We start from the raw sequence: 14,524 nt of genomic DNA on the forward strand, positions 1-14,524 counted from the left end.
GATGGATGCAGAGTTACATGAAACAGTGACCAGCACACTGCCTGGCAGCAAACTGACACTCAGTGGATGATTAATGAATCAACAAAAAAATTTTTAAACGGCATTAAGGATGAATCGTGTGAGCTTGCCCTTCTTTGTAAGGAATATTCAAGTCCGTAGGAGCAGATTCAGTTCAAGAAGACTGGTGATGAGGAAAACAGGGTCAGGGTGAGCCCTGGAATAAACCTGCCACTGAAGAGAGGTGAAAAAATTGAGCGATGAAGGCAAATGTTTGAGCACCTCTAAAAGTGGAAACCTTTAATCAACATACTCAGGATTGATAGGTAGTTAAGTGGATAAAAAAATCAGTTAAAGCTGATCCTCAGGGAAAAAATATGCATAACTGGAATGTTTTAACTTAGAGCATAATAAGTATGCTATGAACTTTTAATGGGGGGCAAAATCCTTTTCATTGAGTAATTTTTCTCTAAAGAGCTAGATAGAAACTGTTTTAGGCTTTGCACGCCACATTTGGGGCTGAGCTGCTGCTTTTGCTATTGGTTCTCATTCCCCTTTTCTTCTTATTCTCAGGCAGCTTTTCACAACCCTTTAAAAATGTGAAAAACATTCAGAGCTCACGAACAATACAAAAACAGATCATGGGCCAGATTTGGCACAAGCCACAGTTTGCTGTCTGCCCGTGTGCAAATTCACTATTGGTGCTCAGTTGTCTTCCTTGCACAAATCCCAAATCACATGATGGATCAAGCATGATCCACCCATATTCTATTGCTTTGCTTTAAACTGGATAACCCCCCTAAATCAAATGCAAAACAGTCTGAATGCACTCTCTTTAAATAATTTTATGATTTTTCCCAATTCCTTTACAATTTCTTTTCTCATACTTTATTATAGTGTTTTACTAAAGCTACTCACAATATTCAATGTAGTTTTCCTAAACACAAATTCTATTACTTAAAAATTTTTTATCATAGTAACATATATAAAACTCAAAATTTCCTATTTTAACAGTTTTCGACTGTACAATTCAGGAATATTAATAAAGTCACAGTGTTGTGCTACCATGACCACTATATCAAACTTTTTAATCACCCACAGTATAAACTGCAGCCAAAAGCAATAACTCCCCTTACCTTCCCCCCAGTCCTTAGCCACCGATAACCTATAATCTACTTTCTGTCTCTATGAATTTTCTTATTTTAGGTATTTCTTATAAGAGGAATCATACAATTTTTGTCTTTTGGGGGGGGTCTGGCTTATTTTATTCAGTATAGTGAATTCAAGGCTCAATAATGTAGTGTGTATCAGAACTCCTTTCTTTTTGCAACTCAATAACATTCCTTTGGATGTGTATACCATATTTTTTTCTTTCATTCATTTGTTGATGGACACTTTTTGCCACCTTTTGCAAATACTGCTATAAATTTTGGTGTAGAAATATCTGAGTCCCTGATTTCAATTCAGGTATATCCAGAAGTGGGATTCCTGGGTCATATAGTAGTTCTATGCTAAACTTTTTGAGAAACTGCCAAACTGTTTTCCACAGCTGCTACATCATTTTATAGTCCAGTCAACCATATCCTAAGATGCTATTTCTTCACATCCTAAGGTATCTATTTCTCCACATCCTTGCTGCTGGATGTGGAGAAATAGATACCTTTTATTTTTTTAAATAATAGCCATTCTAGTGTCTGTGAGGTGAAATCTCATTGTGGTTCTGATTTACATTGTCCTATTGGCTGTTGATACTGAACATCTTTCCGTGAGCTTATTAGACATTTGTGTATCTTCTTTGGAGAAATGTTTGTTCAAGACTGTTTCTCCTTTTTAAATTGTCTTTTTGTTGTTGAGTTGGAAAAGTTCTGTGTATTTTTGGGATATTAAACTCTTATCTGAAATATAGTTTGCAACTAATTACTCCCATTTTGAAGGTTGTCTTTTTACTTTTTTGATAATGTCCACTAAGGTATAAAAGGTTTTAAGTTTTAGGAAGTCCATTTGATCGATTCATTCTTTTGTTGCTCATGCTTTTAGTGTTATATCTAAGAAATCAGTGCTAAATCCAAGGGCAAGAGAGTTTTCTCCTATACTCTATTCTAAAAGTTTCGTAGTTAGCTCTTATGTGTAGGTCTTTGGTCCATTTTGAGTTAATTTTTGTATATGTTGTGAGGTATGGTGCAAATTCATTCTTCTGCATGCTGACATCCAGTTATTCCAGCACTAATTCTTGAAAAGATCATTCTTTTCCCAGTTAATGTAATTGGCACCTTTGACAAAAATCATTGACCACAGACGTGTGCTTTCATTTCAGTTGGTCTGTATGTCTTTCTTTATGTCAGTGCCACATTATTTTAATTACTATGGCTTTATAGTAAGTTTTGAAATTGGGAAAGTATGAAACCTCCAACTTTGTCTTTTTCAATTATCGATCTGGCTATTTTGGGCCTCTTGAGATGCATATGAACTTGAAGATTGGCTTTCCATTTCTACAAAAAAAAGTTGCTGAGATAAAATGGAGATTGTGTTGGGTTTGTAGATAACTTGGGTAGCATTGATAACTTAGCACTATTAAGCCTGCCTATTTATGAGCACAGGATCTTGCCATTTATTTAAATCTTTAATTCCTTTCAGCAGTGTTTTGTAGTTTTCAGTGTACAAGTCCTTTATCTTCTTGGTTAAATTTATTCCATGTATTATGATCTTTTAGATGCCATCATAAAACGAATTGCTTTATAACAGATTTTTTCATTGTTAATGTATAGAAACACAAATAATTTTGTGTATGTTAATCTCATAACCTGCAATTTTGCTGACTTTATTTATTGGTTCCATTAGTTTTCTTATGGGTTCCTTGGGATTTTCAAAAGATAAGATTATGTTATTGGCTAATAACAATAGTTTTCTTCTTCCTTTCCAATTTGGATGTCTTTTATTCCTTTTCCTGTCTAATTGCTCAGACTAGCACTTCCAGTAAAATGTTGAATAGCCAAGGTGAAAGTGGGAATCCTTGTGTTGTTCCTAATCTTAGGGAAAGCTTTCAGTCTTTCACAATTGAGTGTAATGTTATCTGTGGGTTTTGATATATGCCCTTTATTCTGATAAGAAAGTATCCCTTCTTTTTCTAGTTTCTGAGTGTTTATTACTATGAAAGGGTGCCAAATGTCTTTTCTAGATCAATTGAGATATCAAGGGGTTTTTTTTTCCTTCATTCCATTAAATGTTGTGCATTACATTGACTGATTTTCTTATGTTGGACCACCTTTGCATTCCTGGGATAAATCCCACTTGGTCTTGATTCTTTGGGATTCAGTCTGGTAGTACTTTGTTAAGGAATTTTGCATCTATATTCAGAATGGAAACTGGTCCTTACTTTTCTTTTCTTTGATGTCTTTCTATGGCTTTGTAATCAGAGTAATGCTAGCCTGATAGAATGAGTTAGGAAGAGTTTCTATATTTTCAAGTTTTGAGTTGAAAAAGATTAGTATTAGTTCTTGTTTGGTTTTTGGCAGAATTCGTCAGTGAAACCGTCTCATCCTTGACTTTTGTTTCTTAGGAGAAACTTTTGTTTCTTATTGATTCAATCTCTTTACTTATTATAGATCTGTTGAGCTTTTCAATTTCTTCTTGAGTAAGTTTAGGTAAGTCATGCATTTCTATGAATTTGTTCCTTTTCTCTAGATTATCTGATTTTTTGACATACAGTTTATAGTATTCTCTTAAAATCCTTTCAATTTCTGCATAATGAGTTCTAATGCCCTTCCTTTCATTTTGGGTCTTAGTTATTTGTATATTCTTTCCATACTTTGTCAGTCTAGCTAGGGTTTGTCAATTTTACTAGTCTTTTCAAAAAACCAAACTTTATATTATTGATTCTCTTGATTGTCTTCTATTTCATTTATATCTGCTCTAATCTTTTTTCCTTCCTTCTACCATCTCTGGGTTTAGTTTGCTCTTGGTTTTCTAGTTCCTCAAGATATAAAGTTAGGTTACTGATTTGAGATATTTCTTTTGGGGGGGAGGGGGAGGTGCATGGTCTGGGAATTGAACCTGGGTCTCTCGCATGAAAGGTGAGCATTCTACCACTGAACCACCCATGCACCCTATTTCTTCTTTTTTTAATGTAGGCATTTATAGCTATATATTTTCCTCTCAGCATTGCCATTGCCGTCTTCCATAAATTATAGTGGGTTGTGTTTTCATTGTCATTCATCTCTAAGAATTTTCAGATCTCTTATGATTTCTTCTTTGACCCATTCATTATTTAAGAACGTATTCTACATATTTGTAGATTTTCCAGTTTAACTTCAGTCATTGATTTCTAGCTTCATGCTATTGTGGTCAGAGAAGATGCTTTATACAATTTCAATCATTTTAAATTTATTGGTACTTGCTTTGTGGCTTACTGTGTTAAAACTGTATGACATGAGAAATCAATGCACACAGAAGGATTTAATGAATCCTTATTGAATTAAATTCCAGCAGAAATTACTTTCACATCTTTCAAAGCTGTAATACTTCAAGTATCCAGAATCACGAGAAAGTGTAGTTATTTTTTTTTTTTTTCCCTTCTATTATACCAGCCTTGTTTGAATCTTGGAAAGGGATTTCATTTTGTTTTGAGGGAAATTCAGATTGCTTCTTAGTGTCTCTGGATGTATTCACCAATCTTTATACCTTTTTTTTGTCCTTTGTGGCTCAAGTCTTAAATTACAAAACTGTAAGGATTTTGATTTGTAAATCCTGTGTTTACATGGGATTGGTAAGAGACCACTTCATTTGTATGAAAAGAGTTGAAATCGCAACAGAGCAGCATGGGGCCGGATTCCCTACAAGGCACCTCACACTGCACCCAATATGCCTTTTCCAGACCCCAAACAAGTTAAAGTTAGCCATACTATACACCATCATTCAAACTTGTTTAGATTTTTTTCTTTTGATTCATGCCTTTGCTGCATTTTGTACATCCTCCTGACCATTCTTAGCAGCTGTAACAACACTTGTGGTATTACCAGTAATTTGCAACTTATCAAACATGATTGAACCTTGTTCTTTTTTGTAAACGAAACAGAACTCTTTGGTTGACTTTCTTTATACTTTGGACATAGTGTAAAGGAAATGGAGACTATATTTGCATGCCAGACAATGAAACATAACACACAGTGTATACATGCCTTTGACATTGTAATTACTAGCTGTTGTTTAGATTCCATGTATGGTCACTGGCTTTGGCTGTGTTGAAATCAGCTGTATCAACATTTAATCAAAGTCTTATAGATTTTGGTTGTATATTTTTCTAATGTCAAAATAGAAATGCTGAGACTAAAAAATAGGTTGGAGGGAATGAGAATGTGTGCGTGATACATTGAAAAAATAATGAACATTCACGGCATAATAAATGAAGTCCATTCTAAATTTGTCAGTAATGAAATCAAACATCACATGGAGCCCATTTAAAGTTAGGATTATTTCTCTAGCATTTCAGCAACTTCTAATTAATTTTACTTCATTTTGCATTCAAAATAGCCCCATTCACAATATATTCTGTTGGCGCTTGATTTAACGTGAAATATTAAAAAGAAAATAATTGTAGAATTTTTCCCCTGAAAAAAATGTAAAGTATATGACTCTTTGGAAATCACATGTAGAATGTATAAATGATAGCATATCATTCAACACCATAAAACGTGATGGCACCAGCCGTCATTATGTCCTATTTTACCTTGTTTCTGAAGAGTGGGATGAATTACTATGGATTTATACAAGAAGTTTCTAAAGTTTCATATGTAAAATTTCTTTTCTGGTGGGAGCATGGAGCAATGACCTGTGATTCTGTGATGCCAAACTCAGGCTTATTACTCTAAGCTTTTTCAGAAAACTCCCAAGATAATTGTCCTTCTATCTTTCACCATCCTCCTTGATTATACGAGTCCCATAAAATTTAAGGCATTGAAATCTGATGCCCATATCACAATTATGAACATATTTGGTTGATTCATTTACTACATGATGCTAGATCCAGTAATATCTTTCATATTTACAGAATCATAGTACTCTGACAATACCATATGAAGCAACAGTGTTAATACACATAATGCATATTGGATGTCTATTTATTCATTCAACAATTATGTTCCTATAGTATAAAATGCACTGAAATAGTCACTATAGGAAATACATTGATAATTAAGACTGAGATCTATCTTCCATGAGTTTTTAATCCCACAATAAATAGTGATTATACAATGCAAAAGGCAAGAAGTTCAGAGTTATGATACTATGACACGGGAGTTCAAAAAGTAGAGGAATCTTTTGCAGACATAGTGATCTTCATGAGGGATAATTTTAAGGGTTAGCTAGATTTGGAACATGCAGGGTTAGGAAGACTAACACTCATATTCTCCTAAGAAGAAGGGGCTGCAAGACTGAGCTCCAGGACAATGGCTCCATGATTCTAGAAATATGATCAGAAGCATGATATAAGGCTAGATGAACATATGGGAGGAGGAAGAAATTAGAGATACAAAAAAATGAAGAGGATGCTATAATGATTTTAGATAAGAGAGAAGAGAGGAAAAGCGAGAAAGTTGATGTGTGAATAAATGGATAGCTGCAGGAGATACTAGTGGTTAAATTGACAAAGAAGGCTAGGAGAATTTAGCTGACTAACATTTCAAATTTGAATGACTTGAGGAATGGTGGACCATTATTAGAAAATAAGAAGCTGGATTGGGAGGAGAGGTAAGTTCGGATGGGGGTATGCAAAATTTACAAATAGGAGTCAGCTAGCTGTCATGCTCAGACAGGGCCCAGGAGAAAGAACAGGACTAGAAATGCAGGTTCACAATGCGATCCTCACTGGTCTTGGAAATTACCATAAGGATATAAGGCGTCAAGGATAGGACATTGATTAAGAGGGGGAAGGTTGAAGGACATTCTCTGTTAAACTGCTCTGACCCAAAGAAAGAAACATGAGACTGTAGTGCAGAATTAAAGAGAAGCAATTTTCAGGAAAAGCTTGCTTTCTGTTGATGTTGGTTAGATTTTTAATTTTGTAAGAGAATATGGGAAGAATATGGACTGAAAGAATTTTGTAATTAAGGAATCCTTGGCAAGTTGTTGTAAGGGCATTTCCTAAAGTTGCTAGAAACAGAAATCAATAAAAATGTGGGTAACAAAAACAGAAACATTGAAAATATGATAGAACTTTTCAGGAGAATTGAATAATGGCCCAGGAAGATCTTTTTTTTTCATTCCCCTCTAATATACATAAAATATCTCCAGTTACAGAAGAGAAGCATCAACAAGAATTGTCAACTCAAATCTCCTTCTCCCAGAACTGTCCAGAAATCTCTGACATCAAATAACTCAATGCCTCTACAAGTGATGTGCAAACCATAAGGCAAAATTAAAATCTATTAGTTATTATTATCATCATTCATGAGGCAACTCTTCCACTTAGGCTGCTCTCTAAATTACAAGCCAGAAAAATGGATCGAAGTAACCATTAGGGTTCTAGGTAAAGATTAGCAAAATTAAACTCAGAGATGAGTCAAATAGTCTTGAGTTATAGAGACATTGAGAAACTTACACTTGTGGCATAAAGAATTGGTAGGATACAGGAAATGTTATTGGTTTTCTTTAATTGAAAGAGACATAGTTAGACCTTAAGCTGCAAAGATGGATTCTGTAGAAGACAGATGACATAGAAGGCTCAATGCAGCAAGATCTCTTAGGATACAAAAAAAAAAAAGGAACCGAGGAGCACTATTAGAAGTCTCACACTTAGAAAGAAGTTCTTTCTCCTGATGCAGGATAGGAGAAAAAGGATGATGACAGGGAGAATTTGGAAATGAATAGAGAAGTCACATAATTACATGTGCATATAAAAACCATGGGATTCAGAGTTCAATATAAATATCATTCTATATAAAACAAAAAATCCATAGCACATCTATTAAAAAATTCAAATCCCTTGGCAACATGTAAAAATAGAAATAGCACAATTCTATATTCAGTATGAAACATAGCCAGCTTTTGTACTTTGGACTACATATGAATAATGTTAATCACTTGATACTTAGCCAAAAACCACTCTCTGAGGCTACTGTGTACTGATGCTTTGTGCTGGCAAGAGAATAATTCAACAGAAAGTCTGATATTATTATACTGCCTCAATTTTTAGCTGTTTTTTGTTGTGGTTGTTGTTGTTGTTGGAGAGGTAATGTTTGCCAGTAGTTTCTAAGCATAAATCTAAAGACAAATAAAATGTACATAAATATAATATGCAAAATGTGTGTATATATATTTGTCCTTCTAATGAGATGCTAAAGGCAGAAGTCAACAAGGCGCAGTCAGAAAGAAATTTATAACTGTTACATTGGAATCTGAATGAGATATCATATGTCAATAGGGAGGGATTAAAGTGTCAGCACATGAAGCAAGATGGAATGACGATAAACCCCTTTGAGAGAATATTTAAAATACGACCTTTTTTTTTTTTTTACTTTCAGAGACATTTCAAAAGCTGTCATTATTTGCTGAAAATGGGAAATGATTTTTCAAATCTACAATACTCCCCTTGTAATTGCTATCCTCTTTTCTCCTCTGTCTAAAGAGGACTTTTCCATGATATAAAGGCTTTTTTTAATCAGAACGCTTGGGGTGTTTTGAGACAATGACAGGAGCTTCTTGGTCTAAAGCAAATCCGAGGGTAACCCAGCGCAAGGCTGATGAATGCTTCATAAGAAGACGCGTTTGTGAAGAAAGCATATTGCAGCCCTTGAAATGTTTTTGAAAGACAGCAAAAGTCAGTACTATGTCTTTTTATCTTGTTAAAGAGCCAAAAAAAATAAAAATGACAAGTAACATCACTCAGATTACCCTTTGAGGAGTGATAACATGGATTTGAAACTGCTTCAGCCAGAGAAACTCAGAAGTCAGAGATTTTACATCTTTAGCTTTATCCTCACATGAAACAAAACCAATGTGTAACTTCAATTTGAAACATCATTCATTCATTCATTAAGAAAATAGCATTGATACCTACTCTGTGCCAGCCATAGGAGGTAGGGAAATATCAGTAAATAAAATACAGAAATCTCATAGAGCTTACACTCTAATAAGACAGAGACAGGAACTAAAATGATCAAGTGAAAATAGTCTGTTTGAAATGACAAATGCTACAGAGAAAATAGAAGTGGCATAAGGGAAGGAAGGGCTCACAGGGAAGGAATTAAGACCTGAAGAAGATAAAAGAATGAGCTGTATGGAAATTCAAGGAGTATTTCAGACAAACTAAACTGAAAGTACAAAAGTCCCAAGATATGAATGTGCCTGGCTGGCTCAAGGAAAAGCAAAGAGGCCAAGCTGGTTGGGACAGAGTGAGGAAGAGGAGAGGATAAAATATAGTGATAATGTATAGTTCCTTGTGAGCCACTGGAAAAACATATTGACTTTTACTTTGAAACAAAACTGGGAGCTGTTGCAGGGTGTAGTAGTGAGTGACTTACATTCTAATGGAAGCACTCTTCGATGTGAAAATAGAGTAAAGAAAGGCAAGAGGAGAAGAAGGGAGAACTTTTATGAGGCAACTGCAATAATCCAAGTGAAAGGTGATGGTGCATTGGACTGGAACAGTGGGTGTAGAAACAGAGAATCATGAGCGGATTCCAAATGTATTTTTTAAAACAGGGCTGATAAGGTTTTTTGATGGGTTGAATATGTAGTGTGAAAGAAAGTAGAATCAGAAGTGACTCCAACTTTTTGGCCTGAGCACCTATAAAAATGTAATTACTATTCATTAAGCTGGGGGTAAGACAGAAGGAGAAGCAAAGTTTGGGTGAGGAAAAAGGTCAGAAATCCAGCTGTGGACATGTTCAGTTTGAGATGTTCTTTGGATATCCAAGTAGAGATGGTAGCTGGGCAGCTGGGTTGAACAGTCCAGAGTCAAGGGAGAGGTTTGGGCTGGGAAATCTCAAATCTTGCAATCATAGGTATATCTATGGTATTTTATGCTATATGATTCACCGAAAGTGTGAGTATAGTTAGAGAATGAAAAGGGTCTACATTTAGAGGTCCAGAATATGAGAAATAGCAAAAGAGAGTAAGGAAAAATGGATAGAGTAAGAGAAGGAAGATGGAAAGTGAGTGGGTCCTAGGCACTGGTGGATGACAATATTTCAAAAGAATTGAGTGCTCATCTGTGCCGAATTCCAGTGACAAAGTCAGTATTGAGAATGTCCATTGGAATTTGTAATGCGGACGACACTGGTGGACTTGATTAAAAAAAAAAAGCAGTTTCAGGAGAATGGTGGACAGAAAGCTGGATTACGGCAGGTTCAAGAGAGAACAGGAAGACCAAGTAAAGACAGCTCTTTCAAGGACACTTGCTATCAAGAGTGGAAAAAGGATGCTCATGGAAAGACAAATGGGGTAAAGAGAGTTTTTTTTTAATGGAGAAAATAACATATTTGTATTTTGATGGGAAAAAACTAATGGAGAGGCAAAACTCGATGCAGGGAACAAAAAAGGAAAAGTATGGGGCATGATGTTCTAGACTAGTTGATAAAAGGTAAATATGGAGCACTAGAGATGGGCTTGGCCTTTGTCAAGAGACCAAACTGTTTCAGCCATTGAAGCAGCACAAAAATCATAGTATAGAGGCAAAGATGCTGGTAGGAGAGGACACAATGAAGGAACAAGTGGATGCTCTCTTTAGATAGATTGATTTATTTATGTATGGATGAATGGACGTAGAAAGGAGGCCAGGTTATCAGTTAAGACTGGGAATGGGAGATGAGGTATTGGAGCTTTGAGCAGAGGGAATAAGGGGAAAAGGTAAAGATAGTCACATAGAAAATAATTTGGGAAATAATTGCAGTGCTTCCTTAGGGCCCATTTGAATTTAGTGATCGTAAGATAAAAGTGTGACCATTTTTATCTTTTCTCCCAGCTATACACGGCTGTACAGGTACATTCACAGAACTGACAAGAAAATTGAATTTAACCAAACTTTAAATGTTCAGCTGGTTAAAATGACTGCATTTTTATTTTTTAGTTGTGCCATTATGAAAAAAATCAGTACATGCATGAAATATTCTTGATGAGCGACAATGATGAATTACTGCTGTTCTGTGCCCCAAGTTCTGCATGCTACATAAAGATTTGCCTAAGTAGATTGATTTAAATTGTTTCATGATATAGAATGCCTTTAAATCCAGGAGTCGTTTTTTTTTTTCTGTAAGGGACTAGATAGTACATATTTTAGGCTTTGTGCACCATATGGTCTCTGTCTCAACTAGCAAACCGTAAGGTCTCTGTCTCAATTATTCTACTCTGCTGTCATAGTCCAAAGCAGCCATAGATAATAAGTTAATGAAGAAGCATGGCTAGGTTCCAGAAAAACTTAAAAAGCAGGTAACAGGCAAAACTACAACCTTAGCTTACCAGCCCCTGCTTTAAACTATTGTAATATACCCAATATAGTACAAAAACCAAATGGGCATTTATTGAGCAGCTCTGAGTAAAATATTTACATAAAATTAAAATCTGTGAAAGCATCTCCAAGTGTGCCTGGCATAAACTGACCTTTTTAAAACATTCGTTCTCAATGGAGCGTGTGGTTGGAGAGCCTTGCTCCTTAAGAGATGGTTTTCAAATCAGCAGCATCAGGACCACCTGGAAACTTGTCAGAACTGCAGAAGTGTGGGCTCCACTCCTCGGCCTGTCACATTTTCAAAGAGCCTTGTATGTTTTGTATGCACATGAAAATTGGAGTAGCATTAGCTTAGATGATAATTACTAAGATTCTCCATGTGTGGAATAAAATAACCTATAACAAATATCACAACCCAGAAGATAGCAGGCTAAAGAGAAAGAGTACGTGGAAGAGACAGAAGGAAAACCATTTCTCTGTCCCCTTACCCACAAAGAATAATAATGTAAAAATAGCAAAATCAAAGTATTTTTTAGAATAAAATAACAAACTCAAGTGGTACTTCAAATAAAGGTTAGCTAAAATATATTTATATGTATTTGATTTTTACAGAATGACATGAAAATAAGTTCTCCTTTAAAATAGAATGAATTAAAAATAAGGTATCATTGGCTGAGAGAGTTCAAATAGAGTCAAGAGGCTACTCTGGAGGTCACTGTTATGCAAACTTCAGTTAGACCTTGCTACCTGTCATAACTTGCTAAACCCCAACCAAAATCATTCCAGCCAATCCTAAAGAACATCTAGGGTGTTATTTAAGATTCTGCAAAGATTCCATACACTAGGATAACTTTCCAGAAAACTACGACCTCCAGATGGGTCCCATCTGGAATCTAGAAATCTAGAGGGCCCAGCCTCTCCAGAAAGTTAGCTAGTTCCTTCTCCTTACCCAATATTAGCGACAGCCCCTTCCAACATGAAAAAATTAGAATGGCCATAGCCCAAATACCCCTAGAGAGTAGGAGAAAGATCAGAGGTGATGGTGAAGTTGTACAGAGAATGTAGGGTTTGACAAATGAGTATGAGTGGTGAATCATTATAGTGATGTTTCTTTTAGTCTCTGGTGTCTTGGGGCGGCTGGAGGTAAAGGCTTAGATTTGTGGAATTGTGACCCATGCCAGGATCTGGAATCTATTCTACAACTAATTGTTGTGCTGTGCTTTGAAATTTATTGCTTTTTTGTATATATGTTATTCTTTACAAAACAGTGATAATAAATATATATGTATATATTCCCTCTAGCCTCCAATGTTCTGGAGCAGCTAGAAAGGAAAATCTGAGATGATGGTATAGTGGCCCATAACAAACTCTGGCATCTGTCCTATGCTACTTGTTAGGGAGTGCTTTGAAAACTATTGCTTTTTTCTTTCTTTGCTTTGTATATATGTCATATTATATAATAAAAAAATGTTAAAATAAAATAGAATGCATTGAGAGAAATAGGCATACACACAATAACAACCATCATGTTTTCAAGTATCAGGCAAGACATTCACACTTAGCATTGAATATCTGTGGTCTTATTATTGCGAAGCTAGACATTATCTTCATTTCACTTATGTAAAAACTTTGGCTCAAATTTGATGACGTGCCTCAGTTTACATGGATAAATTGTACATGCCTTCATGTTGAATTCAGGTTTTTTGTTTCAGAAGCTCACATTCTTTTCAATGTTAGACCACCTATAATAGTTAGATGAACTCTGGTTTAGCCTAGAGTTATAGACCAAAGTCTTTCCCCAATTAGGTTTCAAAATTGGAAATCATGTCAAAAAGTTAAAGGTAGAGTTACTGTGTGATCCAGCAATTCCACACATAGTTATATACCAAAAAGAATTGAAAGCTTATGTATACACAAAAACTTGTACATTAATACTCATAGCAGCATTATTCATAATAACCAAAAAGGGGAAACAAGCCAAATATCCATCAAATGATGAATGGATGATTATAAGTGGTATATCCATCACAATGGAATATTATTCAGTCATCAAAAAGGAACGAAGCACTGACACATGCTACCGCATGGAAGACTCAAAAACATGCTACATGAAAGAAGCCAGGTCACAAAATATCACTGCAACATGAATACATTTATGTGAAATGTAAAGAGTAGGCAAATCCATTGAGATAAAAAGTAGATTAGCAGTTATCAAGGGCTGGAAGGAAGAGGGAAAGGGGAATGAGTATAATGGGTATGGGTTTCTTTTGGGGTTGATGAATATGATCTAGAATTAGATAGCAGTGACAGTTACACAATTCTATGAATATACTTAAAAACCACTGAATTGTATGCTTAAAATGATGCATTTTATGGTATATGAATAACAAAGTAAAAGAAAATCGGGAGAATAGAAGCAGTAGTAAAAGAAGTGATGAAGGGTTTTCTTACATAGCAATTTTGTCTAAAAAGAGATGATCAGACACTCTAGCTCCTACAGAATTAGAAAAAACAATACCTACAGTCAGAATGAGTTTTCTTCAGACTTAAGTGGGTTTGATGGTAAAGAAGAAACACTGCAAAGAAGTCAATTTTCTGTTTTACCCAAGGTAATGTACCTTCGAGTTATGTTAGCAAGAAGATGAGCTGGGAACTGATAGAGAAGGGAGGGGTGGAGGGAGGCAGAGAAAAGGAGAGAAGGAGACAGAGAGAGGGAGCCTGACTGCACATGTGGCTGTAACTTGAGTGTCTTCCTGTAACACCCCTGATTCGTTTAAGCAGCCCCACACCGCCATACCCCGTGGCCACAGCCAGCCTTCAGGCTCTCTTCCCTGACTTCCCCACAGTCCAGCCACATGATCTGAATTGGAAGATTTGGATTGTTTGTGTGTGTTCCAAATGGAATCCCAATTGTTTGAGAGTTTCACGTCATTGGGAGTCAGTAATAACATCGAGTGATGACGGAATGAGTCACACTGGGGAAAACACAAGACTAAAGCTGAACCGAGACTATCATTTGCACATGTGCTCTCACACTCACATACAAGAGGAATTTCCATTTATTTAGAGCCCCTAACTATAGCTTACTAC

At 35.7% G+C, this 14,524-nt stretch overlaps 1 long non-coding RNA gene across 4 annotated transcripts in view; it reads right to left on the bottom strand.

Annotated features, from left to right (window-relative positions):
• LOC143685860 (uncharacterized) overlaps positions 1-14,305 on the bottom strand; it is a 29,553-nt gene extending 15,248 nt beyond the window's left edge. For 3 of the 4 annotated variants that reach the window (XR_013176784.1, XR_013176781.1, XR_013176779.1), the window contains exons 1-2: positions 14,232-14,305; positions 11,587-11,722 (exon numbers count right to left, since the gene is read on the bottom strand). This is a non-coding gene — a long non-coding RNA (uncharacterized LOC143685860). Of the gene's footprint in view, positions 1-11,586; positions 11,723-13,956; positions 14,011-14,231 lie in introns of all 4 variants that reach the window. The other variant, XR_013176783.1, reaches the window with a different exon arrangement.
• Positions 14,306-14,524: the final 219 nt, after the last annotated feature.

Source organism: Tamandua tetradactyla, chromosome 1 (genome assembly GCF_023851605.1).
Source record: "Tamandua tetradactyla isolate mTamTet1 chromosome 1, mTamTet1.pri, whole genome shotgun sequence".
In the NCBI taxonomy this organism is placed as follows: Eukaryota; Metazoa; Chordata; class Mammalia; order Pilosa; family Myrmecophagidae; genus Tamandua; species Tamandua tetradactyla.